This window comes from Lates calcarifer, linkage group LG18 (assembly GCF_001640805.2).
Source record: "Lates calcarifer isolate ASB-BC8 linkage group LG18, TLL_Latcal_v3, whole genome shotgun sequence".
Taxonomy (NCBI): domain Eukaryota; kingdom Metazoa; phylum Chordata; class Actinopteri; family Centropomidae; genus Lates; species Lates calcarifer.
Genome location: NC_066850.1, coordinates 3,410,076 through 3,423,814, shown reverse-complemented (window position 1 = coordinate 3,423,814; position 13,739 = coordinate 3,410,076).

The window sequence follows — 13,739 nt, the reverse complement described above, 5'->3', positions numbered from 1 at the left end:
GCTGTGATAAAGACACATTTCCCTGTTAGATTGGTTTATAAACAAGCATGTAAAACACCTGGTGAGTTAAACATAAAACAACAAAATAATGTGCTCTTTGAAATTGCACAACTAATCACCTCGCAGGAAGCAGGAAAATGAAAAGCAGTGTCTATTTTTAATCCTCACCACAGACTGCACACACATGAGGACTGAAAACATACAAGACAACGCTTGTACTCTTTACCTTTTCCCAAAACTTGCATACACAGAAAACAGAAAATGCTTCCTCATATAGAATCTGAATCTTCTTGCAGGAATCATAAAACATGTCCATGTGCGTTTAGGGAAAATGTCAGTGACCTTCTCCTGGCAATATATCACTGGCTCATTATTAATCACAACTTAGTCACACTGAGGAAACAATTTAATTTAATGGCCGTGTGATTACTGTAAAGCATCCTTACAGTTCATGATGACAAAGCAAAAAAAAAAAAAAAAAAAGTCCACAGCCAGTATCATATCAGGTGGTGCTTTAACCCAGAAGCAAACCTGGACCTGGAACAAATGTTGCGAAATGTTCCTAACATGATCGCTGCTTTCTCACCTGCTTAAAGGGCAAGTTAGTTCACTCAGTTTTCTTGCTTGGCGTGTGTGGCAGGATTTTGTGCAACCATCTCAATATTTGGTGGAGGAAAAACCAGGAAAAACACAGATTCAAGAGTTTAATGACCATGAACTGATATGAGCCTGCAGGTGATATCGTCACTTGATATCTGTTTCCCACAGCGTGAGGGAATTCTTGTTCATGGAGTGAGCCTACTTTGGTGACAACAAAAACTGTGTAACTGTGCTAATCCTTCGCTATCTGCATGGCTAGATCTGCAGCAGGGTGATGCAAAGAGGCGAGGAAACAAACAAACAAAAGATATGCAAGAAGGAAATACATCAATTCAGGAAATAAAAGGACAAACCCAGAGCAGACAACTTAGCAACATCGTCAACAATGAAAACACTGATGCATGTTAAAGAATATTATGGAAAAAACACATTCAAACAGGTTTGTTCCAGGAGAGGAAATCAAAATGAGGCACTGGTAGTTTGTTCTGCCCAGATGTTACCAGACTGTACAAGATTTCAGATGAAAGCTTGAGCCTTTCAGAGCAGTCATCCGTCCGTATCACTTATCAGGAACGGGGGGTGATGTGGGGTTTTCTTTTAGCGTCCTTTGCAGGTTTTGACTGGACTAAACTTTAACCTGAGCCAATTATATCAGAAACACACCATCACCGGGCCGACTTCCAACACTGATCTCACGCCGCCAAAAGGAAAGGTGCATGGAGGTACCTGCTGGTGCGAGAGATGACATCACTGCCTTATCACACTATAAAAACAAACATAAACATTAGATCCAACTGAAAGCTCACAAAATGGAAAACACTGCACTGTGCAGACAGGTGTACTTTGTGTATAAGATAATAACTGGACAATGTTTATCATATAATACTATTAATTTACAGTTAAGATAAATGGTGAAAAGGCAGTGAGCAGAGCTTTAAATACATGGTGAACAGTGCCATCTTCAGGCCAGTTTCTCCAGAATAAATTGTTATTTGCAGTGATGTGCAGCAGTTATGGTCATGGTCATCTACTGAACAGCTACTCTAATATCATCGGTCAACATATTATTATTTAGTTAATTACTGGAGAGGCAACAGGCCACTAGATGCAGAGTGAAGAGAGGAAACACAGTCCTGGATGCTCCCTTTAGTGGGATATGACTATAATACCCTTTATTGATTTTATTTTCTTCCAGAAATACTAAAAAAATAACACCAGTTGCCATGATGGATTACAAAGTCCCTGGAAGGATTAGAATCGCTAACGACATCTCGTTGTAAAGGCAAAACACAGATTTTAAAGTAGGTCCCTGCACTAATCTGTTACAGAAATATTGATCAAAGTATCAGATGAGTACTTCTGGTTGAATCTCAAAAATTGTTCACTAAAAACTGAGAGGAATGCAGTGCACTGGATACTAAGCCCTGGAAAATACAGTATATAGTTAATTTATACTGTAACTATTGGCAGAAGGATATAATACACTGATATATCATTGTTATTTGCTGCGTCTGAACTGTATTGAAGTTCATTGACTGATTAAACAGTGTCCCAGTGTTGTTTCCCTTCCCTCAGGATGATCACTCTGTGTATGATATTCTACAACAGTGGCCACAAGATGGCTGCCTTCACCAAGGCTTGACTTGGCTTAAAGACATGGTGACTTCCAAGAAATGGATGGGTTTCTGCTCACGGTGCAGATCAGTGGAAAATATTACAGTCACACTAACAACAGAAATGACTGAGAAATAAATGGAGAAAAGCCAACACAGTTACAAAGTGCTGTTGACAGGTGACAGAGAGGGTTTAAATATCTGTTATTAACTGAAGTGGCGCTGCTACTGGATGTACAGGAACAGGAAGGCATTAAACCCTGATAGAATCTCAGTAAAGTGACACAAGGCTCTGTAACCAAACAAATATGTTGAAGGTAAAATTAAATCTGTGATATATCATCGGTGTTTGGTGTTTAATGCCGTTATAAGTTTTGTAAATACCCACTCTCCTTTAATGAACTGCTTCTACTTCCATTAGTGGTTCCCTACATTTCCCAGAATGCCTCTGGATCTCTATAGAACCTACGGTGCGTTCCAGTCGTACTTAGAAGTCAGAAATTCTGAGTTCCAAGTCGGAAATTTCAACTGGAACACCCCCCGAAATCGGAATTCCAACTCGGAAATTTGGAGAAATCCCACCAACCCCGACGACATAGAATTCAAGATGGCTGCTACTCGCATCAATAGTAGTGATAGGTAGCATTATGCTACGTTCCACCATTTCCAGCGTTAGCAATACCAGTTGATAGCTACACAGTATTTTGCTCATACAAACAGAGCAACATGTCCACGGATAAAAACTGAACAGTACTGATTTAATGTGAAACTAATAAGACAGAACTGCTATAAACAGTGAGTGTTCACTGCTATTGATGCTAGTAGCAGCCATCTTGAATTCAGGGGGCATTCCAGTTGAAATTCCAAATTGGAACGCACCATTTCTGCATTTGGCTGTGGGCTTTATATCTGCATAGATAGAAAATTCTTCTATTAAGATGAAGTGAGAATGTCAGCCTCGTGCTATGTCTTCACGCTGCATTGAGTTTACATCTATATTTGTGTCTCTCAGAGTAAAAAGTCCAACAAAGAGGACCTCTTTCCGTCTGAGTGAGTGGTTATCTTTGATGTTTCAGACTGTTGAAACATTTCCTAACATCAAACTCCACTGTGGCTCTGCGGGTATTATCTAAACATGATGTCATGCTGTCTGAGCTTGGCTGGTCCGCCACAGGGATGAAAATGCCAGGTACAGTGCCAGCAGCTGTTTTTGTTGAACTTTTTCACCTCAAAACAATTAGAAACCCCCCCCCAAAAAAACAAAACAAAAACAAGGCGTCTTTGTTTTCCACATAAGGTAAGACACAACCACCGGCCTCGCTTCTTCCTTCGTCTCTATCTCCATCTGTATCTGTCTGTCCATCTCTAGTCTCTAATCCCACGTGGTGAAAGAATGACAAACACGGAGGCCAGAGACAACAGACAGGGATGAGCTAATCCTTGTTGTGTAGAATTCCAGACATTCCGATGGGGTGTTGTTCCCCGACGGGCTAATCGGTGAGCGCCAACGCAGCGCTCGCGCCAGGGCTTTGCGCTAAACAAACAAACACAGAGTCCTTTTAGAGCCTCTGAGGGTGGAAATTTGATGTCAAACAGGCAAACATAGAGGCTCGCTTCCTCAGGTATGCATGGAAAGATACATATGAGGGGAGCTGGGTAAACAGGGCAAAGGTGAAAGGGTCAAAGGTGAAAAAATTAAAAGGGAGTGGACAACTTTTGCACAATTTAGCAAGTTTTTAGGCCTTTCAGAGCCCTGACCTGCAGGTACTGTGTTTGTAGGCCATGGAGACGAAGCGTGGACTTGGAGGAGGATGAGTAAAAAATGAGGGGATATGAGAGGAGATAAACAAAGGAGCATGAAGAGGCTCAAAGTGGTGACACGTGACACCTGAAGATGAAAGGATGAAAGAGGAGACTGATAGGACGAGGGAGGCCGGAGAAAAGACGACAAGCTCATCAAGGCAGGAGGAGGAGGAGGAGGAGGAGGAGGATAGGAGGGCTTTCGAAGAAAAAGTGCGTCGGCAGGTCTTGTTGATGAGAAAAAGGAAAAGCTCACACACACACACACACACAGAGGCCTCTTTGTTTCCTTTGTGAGTCATTCTAGAAAGGGCACAGCTGTAAACAGTCGAGATCAGTCCATTAGGCCCTGAGGTGCCGGAGCTCCAGTGTTGACTGTGTATCCGGCAAGAAACGGCAAGCTTGAGTCATCAATAAACAGAACAGTTAGATGAGTGTGTGTGAGGAAGTGTGTGTGAGTGTTGGCGGGGGGATAATGGGAGGCAGAGGGAGGAGGAGTGCAGGGTTTAGGGGGGATAATGGCGCAGAGTAGCACAGGGCAATGATCTCATGCCTCTCCCGGCAAACAAGGCCTTTTCCATGGGCTCCTATCTCTCCGTCACCCCTTCTCCAAATCCCTCCCTCTCTCTGTTTGTACTGGAGAGAAATATTTTGTGGTGGCGGCCGGCGATTCTTTCCATCCCTCATCCTTCGCCTCTCTGTAAATGCCTCGATTTAAAGCGAGCGAGTATCTGCCACCCCCTGACACACCTACATAATCAAACCTAACCTTTAGTTTTGCCTCCTGCCTTTTAATTAGCGGCGGCCTCGCTCGTTTTTTGACAGGACTTTGGGTCAAATCATCGGGGATCGCGCCATAAATGCCAGGTCACATAAAAAAGGCTGCCAATGGCCCCCTCCCTCTGGCGAGTGACCTTAGCAGAGTCACCAGCCTTTGTCAGCTTTGTTGACCTCTGACCTGTCGCGACCCCCGGCACACGCCAGGCACACACCATCCCACCCCTCCTCCAGGTTGCGTTTGTTGCCACGTTACAGCCATGTGAGTACACACCAACCCCCGACGCACACACTCAAACTGAGAGTCCATCTGTTGGAAGGCAACCTGTGACCCTTGACATTTCAATAGTTCAGGTCAGGCCACGTGCCGACCGGCCAGCTGTGGAGGCTCCACGCTCTTCTGTGAGTGCGTGAGACATGGGCAGGTGGGCAGGAGGATCAGTACAGTATATAAACACAACAACACAATGGTAAAGAGAGTGGTGGGACACAATGAGCGCACTCAGCACAACCATTGTTGCAGAAAGAGAGGGCAAAACGCAGGGTGACAACTAGAGTTGCAAAATTCCGCAGGAATTAATGGGAATAAACTGGAAATTTGCAAAATTGCAGGTTAGTTACTTAATTGTAGTTGGAAAAAAACGTTGATTAAAACAACATCACTGCTCACTACAGCTACACTACTGCATCTGAGCCCACACACTACGTCCTGTCAACTACATTTAGATGATAACTGTGGTAAATATATCTGATCAATAGTATTAAAGTTTAATGAGCAAAAAATAAATCAAAATGTGTTTAAACAGTAGCTAGCTAGCCGGTGAATCAGATATAAGCTAGCTAACACTTCATGATCTCAAGTTCTACTCACAAATAAAAATGTCAATTTTGAAAATGTTTATTAGTTTGCAGCATGTCTGCTAATGACCAAACAAAATGTTTATGTTTGTGTATGATACAGTTTGTATAAATTACACCAAATTTCTCATTTCTATTTTTTAATTCAACATTTTAATTTAAAATAAAAATTAATAAAATTACGCTAAGCTAACTGACTGGTGGCCCCGGCTATATATTTAACATCAGACTGATGTAATGTAACTGATGAAAGCACCATAAATGTAATTATATTCACCTAAAGGGTTTGATTAGAGTTTTTGTCCTTTGGGAATTGGATGAACTGACCCTTTAATCATCGTCATTGGTGGTTTCACAGTCAGGTGTCCTGTTGTGTTGTGATTATGAAATTCAACAAAGACAAGTGTGTGATTCAACACGACTGGGGCATGTTGCATGTGTGTGTGTGTGTGTGTCTTTGTCAGAGTGAAAGCTCGGCAGAATCACAGAGCCAGAGACTAAGACTGGAAAAAAATAAAAAAAAGAATAACAAGGAAACACAATACAGAGGCTGTTTTTTCTGTAGGGGGTGGATGGAGTGTATGCATGTGTGTGTGTGTGTGTGTGTGTGTGTGTGTGCTGACCCCCCACTGTGTGGGGGTGGGGGTAAAAGAGGCCTGTGGGTGGATGAGTGCCAGGCCTTTCCTGCACTTCTATAAGCTCCCCCACTTGTCAGGCTTTGCTTGATAATCACTGATGTGTGTGTGTGTGTGTTTGGCACAGGAACTGGCATGGCATCAGAGGGATCTGCCAACCCCCCATGAACAATGGTATTTGTTGGTACAGGCCTGCACCAGACCACAGTCATATTCTATTCAAGATACCAGGATCCCATCAAAGAAAGACGAGTGTGTGTGTGTGTGTGTGTGTGTGTGTGTGTGGCTAATGCTAAGAAAGAAGAGTAGGAAGAATGGGGAATGGAAGAGAAACTGTTTAATTACAGGGTGAAGAAAAGAAAGAGAAGAGGGTAATAAAAGAAAAAAGTTATGGTAGGAAAAGAAAGATCTGACTGGGAAAAAAAGATTGGTGAGAAAAAGAAACCGACTGGGCCTCACACACACACACACACACACACACAGAAACTGTGTCAAGCCGACTCAACACACTCTCCGCCAACTAGACATCATAGCATGTGGTGGAATTCGGCGGTGGTATTCACATATGGCTCGGATACTGACAAGCTATCACAGTGATGTACTGCTACTCTTCAAATGCACAGCGATGTCAAACCTGAGCTGAAACCTCCACGTGGAATATACAGTCATGAATGTCACATAATACAGGCAATATAAGCTTTTCTAATATTTAAACTAGGCATGGGGTGATATGAAGATTTCCTGTCATGATTATTGACCAAAATATTCACAATCATCATGAAAATATGCTTTTAAATTCTTAAAATGGCTTCAAAATTACAGTCAATTTGCCAGAGACCATAGCTCCACTCCGTTAGCTACATAGCTAACGAAACCTGGCTAACATTTCCACACATCTGATTTAACTTTGTTTTGAGGGGGATACAACAGGCTAGCGGAGCCTTCGGCCATTTTGTCAGGCTTAGTACCTTGGAATCACTGGAAAGATGCAGCTCCCCCTTGTGGCGATTCAAAAAACATCATACAGGACTGAGTGTTGACTGGACAGCATTTTTTGAAGTCACTTGTGAGGATGATGGAAATTCACCACAATCAACTTATTTTTATTGTTTTTTATTAAATTTTAAAATATCTTTTATTTGTTTTATGCTGTGAAGCACTTTGTAACTTTTGCTTTTGAAAGGTGGTAAATAAATAAACTTTATTTACTTACTATTGTGGTTATTTTTTATCGTGATGGGCGATACAATCATACATCGTCCCATCAATAATTCACACGTTTGGTTTTAGGTTCCCTGTAATTGTTCTTCTTGTACATTGATTCAGATTCAGACAACTAGGGCAATTCAGTTTTGCAATCCACCCAAACCACAAGAAAAGAAAAACTCTCACAGACATAGTGGGTGGTGTCCCTGAAGGCATCATTTCCTGACACGATATATAAACCTCTATGCTTCAACAGTGTGAAGCAGTCAAATAAAATAGGGAATCTAACAAACTTGGTCTTTGAAACGGTTCTGGGAATAGCTCTAAATGTGAACTTATCATCTAAGGTTGACTCAACTTCTGTTTTCCTGCAGACGACGTCTTGTCGGAAAACCGAGCCTCTGACTCAGCTTGGGCTGCGTCCAACATTCCAGTCCTTACAGTATATGAGGATATACAATACCGTACTGGCACAGCGCCCTGGCAGCCACCACACACTACAGTAACACTGCAGCACTGGTGGAATGGCCGATGAACCCGTTGGCCTTTGTGTAGTAAATGAGAGAGAGGAAAAAAGGGAGGAGGACCTCAGCATTGTTTAGCTTGAGGGATGCACGTTGTATCCCTCTGCAGCAGTGTCTTTCATCATCACAGCGTATCCATATGGTTGGCCTATATTCCAGCCTGCGTCCTCTCACATATAGGGCCCCCATGGGAATTCAGTTCCGCTGTAATCATGATGGTTGGATCCCCACCTACCCCCGCTTTATTATTATTGTCACCTTAGGGGCCAGATTTGGCCCTGTTGGCCCTCAGACCCTTTCCGAGGCGTACATCCCCGGGACATTCACTGTGATGTATGTGTGTACGACTCCTGTGATATTTCTACATGCGTTTTAAGCATTTTCCGTGACTGTTTAGTCCTTTGGCCTTCACGTGTGGAACCAGCTGGGGTCCATGTATGGCTTAAACAAACCTGGGCTGCGGCAGAATAGACCTTTCAACCAGGAAGTATCTCAGCTCACGATAAGATCGATATGATTGAATTCTCTAAGTCTTAAGGAATGGAGCTTCAGTGCTTCCTATCTTAAGTCATTTAACCGAGGAGACATTGGACCTTCCTTTACGAAACAAAACGAGAGAATCCCGTCCCACAATTCATTGCAGCAGCAGGAAAGGTTCCCTGTGTTATAAATAAAGTTGTTTTGTGCAGTCGGATTCTCTTTTCCTAATTCCTTATCAATTTTCCTTCAACGTTTTCCATCGAGGTCGAGGAAAAGTGGAAAGGAGATACATATATTTTTTTACTATTCTCAAATGGTTCAGTGCATTTTGTGACATCCCTCTTGGCGTGGACATCAGAGTGGCCCTGAGGGTGAATGCCCTTTAATTATACTACAATACCCGAGGGAAGGGATGGGTGGGGAGGGAGGAGGGCACATGGGGGTAGCCCATTAATGCCACAGCACTGATGGACTGTTGGTGGAGCTTTTGGGGAGGAGGGGAAGCTCAGGTCACACACCAACACCTTCAGCTATGAGATGCTGAGGTAGCATTTTCAGTGGAGCTAAACATGGCGTACATCAGCTTTTTTCACTTTAATTTTTCATTTTGCTGCTCCAGATTACCCCAGCAAACCCCCTCCCCCATAAAGTGGGGGGCAATGCCCTTTTTTAAAAGGGAAATAAGTGATGAGGAGAGACCGTGATATTAGGTGCAAAGCTACTGGAAAATAGCATTAATGGAAAGAGAAATGCCTGTATGTGGAACCAGAAATATGATGTTTTATTCCACACGTTCTCACCTCTCTTTCTTTCTTCTTCAACACCCGAGCTTTTCTTATCTTTAAACCCCAGCCAGCGCTGTTTGCGTACAATGAAATGCAAAAAACAAAACAACAGAAATTGACGTTTAATCATCAAAACAGCGTTATCTCTTTAAGATCTTTCTGTGAAATACCTGTCACTCAATATTAAAGGTCAACCAGGAATCATAGAAATTCTACTCTGTTCTACACATGGTTGAAATTCAGCATCTTTAAACTGAGTCACAGTAATAACTACATGTCAGTAATGGATGAGTAGCTGCTCTGTAATGGAACATACACGTGCGCACACACACACACACACACACACACACACACACACCCTATTTTAAGGCCGATCCACAATTCATCTAGTTGTCAATCACAAGCCACGACGGGCTGTCTCCTTCTGCTGCTGGAACAATACATCAAGACACAAAGAGCCAGACACTTGTTACCACTCTCACTCTCTCTCTCTCTCTTTCTGCCTCACCCCTCCCTCCCCTCCTTGCTTCTTCTTTTCTCCTCCTCACTTTCTTCCCTCTCCCCCAGTTTCTCCCCATTTTTTCCCCCCATCCTTTAAAATCACCGATTCAAAAACAATGAGCATGTGTTTGTGAGTGTGCCGCTGCGTACATGACTCACCCGCCCACCTTACACACACACACACACACCAAGCTGCATGACACACACACACACAATAAGCTGCGTGACACACACATGTGAGTGATTGTGATTTTGTGCATCGTGTGTTGTGTTTTTCTAACACGCGTACAAAGGCACGTGTGCATCATTTGCGGCTGCAAAAGTGTGTGGATGTAATTACGGGGGTGTGTGTCTTGTTCACTTAAGGTGGTGGTGGTGGTGCATACACACACACACACACACACACACACACACACACACACACACTAAGGATTTTCTTTTCACAGTGGAATAAAGGAAACAATCCCCCCGAGGACCCTGAAAAAGGCGGGAGAGGTGGAGAGAGGGTGGGTGGAGCAGGGGTGGGGGGGTCAGGAGTCAGAGCAGATGGCAGACTGCACTGCTGCCCCCCCCACCCCTCCTCCCCTCCCTTCCCTCGCTCCTCCTCCCCCGTGGCGGCTCAGCGGGTAATGGAGTAGGGGCAATTAACGACAGAGCAGGGAGGAGGTCCCCCGATGCACCCACCCACCTCCACCCAAGTGTGTGTGTGTGTGTGTCACAGAGGACCACTCCATCAACTGGCACACACACACACACACACACACACACACACACACACACTCCACCTCCTGTGTTCACTCCTCTGTTAGTGATGCTGGAGACAGGTGCAAAGAGGCTCCACACCTGTCAATCAAAAAATACCTTCAACATATATACAAACACACACACACACACAACTAGGGTTGAAAAGGGGCAGAAAATTCCTTCCTGTGGAAAGTTAAGCTTGGGAATTTTAGAAATTTTGAATTAGAAATTAGAAATTTAGGGTAATTTATACAACGAAAAATTACCATTTTTGATTTTCAAACAAAAGACATGAATGTTGAATAAAATAAACATGTAAACGTGATGGAGAAATGCTCAGTGACAGGGAGAAATTCATATTAAATCTGTATGTTTGAAAAATAATTAAACCAAAATTATGCTGCAAGATGTTTTTTTTCCAACTACATTCAAGTTCCCTGTTATAGGCCAGCTCACGTGGAAAGTTTACAATGTTGAAAATTCCCAGAACCTACACACAACACACTGATTTTGAAAGCATGTGTGCCGACTGAAAACACTCACAGTCGGCCGCCGTTTGAACCAATAACAGGAGGAGAGCTTCAACCAGAGGCCGATCGATTTATTAAATCTGAAACAGGAAGCCTCTCCCACACACGACCAGTGGGTGAGTGAACCCATGAGGTTTATACACTTGGAGAAAATACGATATACGCTGTTTGGCTGTGTAGATACATTTTATGGAGACATTTAAACTGTGTGCAGCTTGTAGATGATTATGGACAGTCTTTCTGATCATGTATTATTATACTTGCGTTATTCGTAGCTCTGATTCTTTGGGTGGGTGGGGAGCAAACATGCAAATTGTTATATTTTGCCATTTCATACTGACTGTTACTAACCTGCTATGTTGCTGGAAAGAAGGAAAATAAAAAATCTGAGCTTCCTTCTTCCTTGATAGATAAATCTAGTGTAGAATTTCCAGGCTTCAAAACAGCAACCTGTAATAACCGTGCTATCTTTGCAATCAGTTGCAAAAAGCAGTCTTTTCCACCTTCCCTCCCTTTTTTCCTCTTCATTTCTTCCCCACTTTGCTTCCCCCTCCTCCCTCTCTCCTCCCAGTGGCATGGCCTGTCATGTACAGACTATGATTAGAATAATAAGACTAATTAAATCCATATCGTTGAGGCTCTAGAGCACAGCAGTGTGTGTGTGTGTGTGTGTATATGTATGTGTGCCCACTCCTACTGCTCAAACCAGGCTCCACACATGACAGTGGGTTACTGTGGAAAGCCCTTTTTAAACACAAACAAATCATTATAAATGCTCAGCTGCTGAACAGAGTTCTCCAGCCTTCACAAACAGGCAGCATGTATAGACTTTCCATTTAAGGCTGCGTCCAAGCGCGAGAGACTCTTAAAAGAGCCAAGAGAGGGAACAGTAACACTGTGTATAAATAGAGAGAGAGAGGGAGCTGTAAAAGCAAAGAGAGAATGGTAATATTGTGTATCAGTGGAGACGGAGACAGAATAATGGCACAGTGTGTAAAGGTAGAGAACATGCAGAAAAAGAACCAGAGAGAAAGACAGGGATCAAAAATATCGAAGTACATTTATACAAGAGCTGATACTTGTACTCCACTTGTTTTTATCTACCATCAGATTTTTCTGGGCCTTGGTTCTTTATGTTCTCGATGAAGGAGGATTGGAACTTGTTTCCCCGAGCTCTCATTTTTCATTCATTCGTAGAAGCACTGCTATGAAACTGCCGTCAAGGACGGGTCAAAAGTCAGAAACCATGTGCTTGCTGTTCACATTTTTAAAGAATTCATTTTGTGGCATCAAAGACACACAAAAGACAACAAACTCATAGAGACGGCAGCGAGATACAGCTAGCACGAGGCTATAAAGACAGGTTTTTAAACACCTTTACCTGACTAAGACAACAACAACTGACTAAGACAAAGACATACACAAAAACCCCTGAACCAGTGCATCACTGGGGCTTCTTGACTTGTTCAGGTTGCTGGTTACTGACGCGTAAAAATGGAAGTTGTAGTGTTGCAATGGGATTCAGATGTCTTTTGAGAAGACGTCGATGTGCTACCTGCAAAAGTGGCCACTAAGACTTGTGACTTGGCGACAACAATACCTGTCATTAACGTGTCTTTGGTGAGCCAGTCACAAGTGGACAGCTCTAAGTGCAGTTGTGAAGGAACCCGAGGTGGTTCGGAGGTGGTCTCTTTTAGCAGTGTGTTGGCAAACATGTGATCACCAACCCAACCCACGTACAAACTCATTCGAACTCGCGAAAGCAGGCTATTCTCCACAACGTTTGAAAAATTTGAAAAGCCACCAGAAAACATGAAACCTGACTAAAATAAAAAAGTATTACCTCTGTATCTTATCTACGCAGCAAGATTTTTTTTTCCCCCCAACTACATTTAAGTTCTCTGTTACAGGCTAACCTTCAATTTTGCAAATTTCTTCCCAAGTTTATTTCCCCTGGAAAGTTTCCAACTTTGAAAATTCCTAGATTTCTGCAACCCTAATTGAGACCCAGGTAATATGATCACTTTATTCCTTCTGGAGTCTTTGGTTTTCTACATATTTCACAGTGGATTTGCTCCGGCAATTGAATGATTTCAAAACTTTCCATCAGTAATCACCCACTCACCAGTGTTTTTACAACAAAACAGGTGATCAGCTTACAAAATATGATTGCAATAACACAATTTTATAACTATAATGATACAACAGGAGCCATTCTGTCGGCACATCGAGAACTCTTGCTCCTTTGCATCGTGCCTGTTCCTGAGCACCATTTTGTGGAGTGCTTTAATGTTGCTGCACAACTTCTTTTTCTCACGTAAATCATCTGAATACTTCTTTCAGCGCTGACAGCGACGCAGACGGAGCGCGGCAGACGGGGAGACGGACTCGAAGCTTACAGAGGACTCTTTCTGCCGAGAGAGAAAAGCTCGCCTTTCCCCTCTCTCTGCTCCTTGTTCCCTGTTCGGGAGCGTTTACGTTTTCTATTAGCCATGTGGTACCGACGGGGGCAACTCAGGGGATCCCCTACCTGATATAACACACACACACACGTGCACAAACACACACACACACACAGTGGAGTTCTGTCAGTGTTGCAGACTGTCTGTCTCCTTGCCGATCCAGCGGTGACTGTAACTAGGTGTAATGGCCAGTCTGTGGTTAGCAACTCTATGGGCCTATTCAC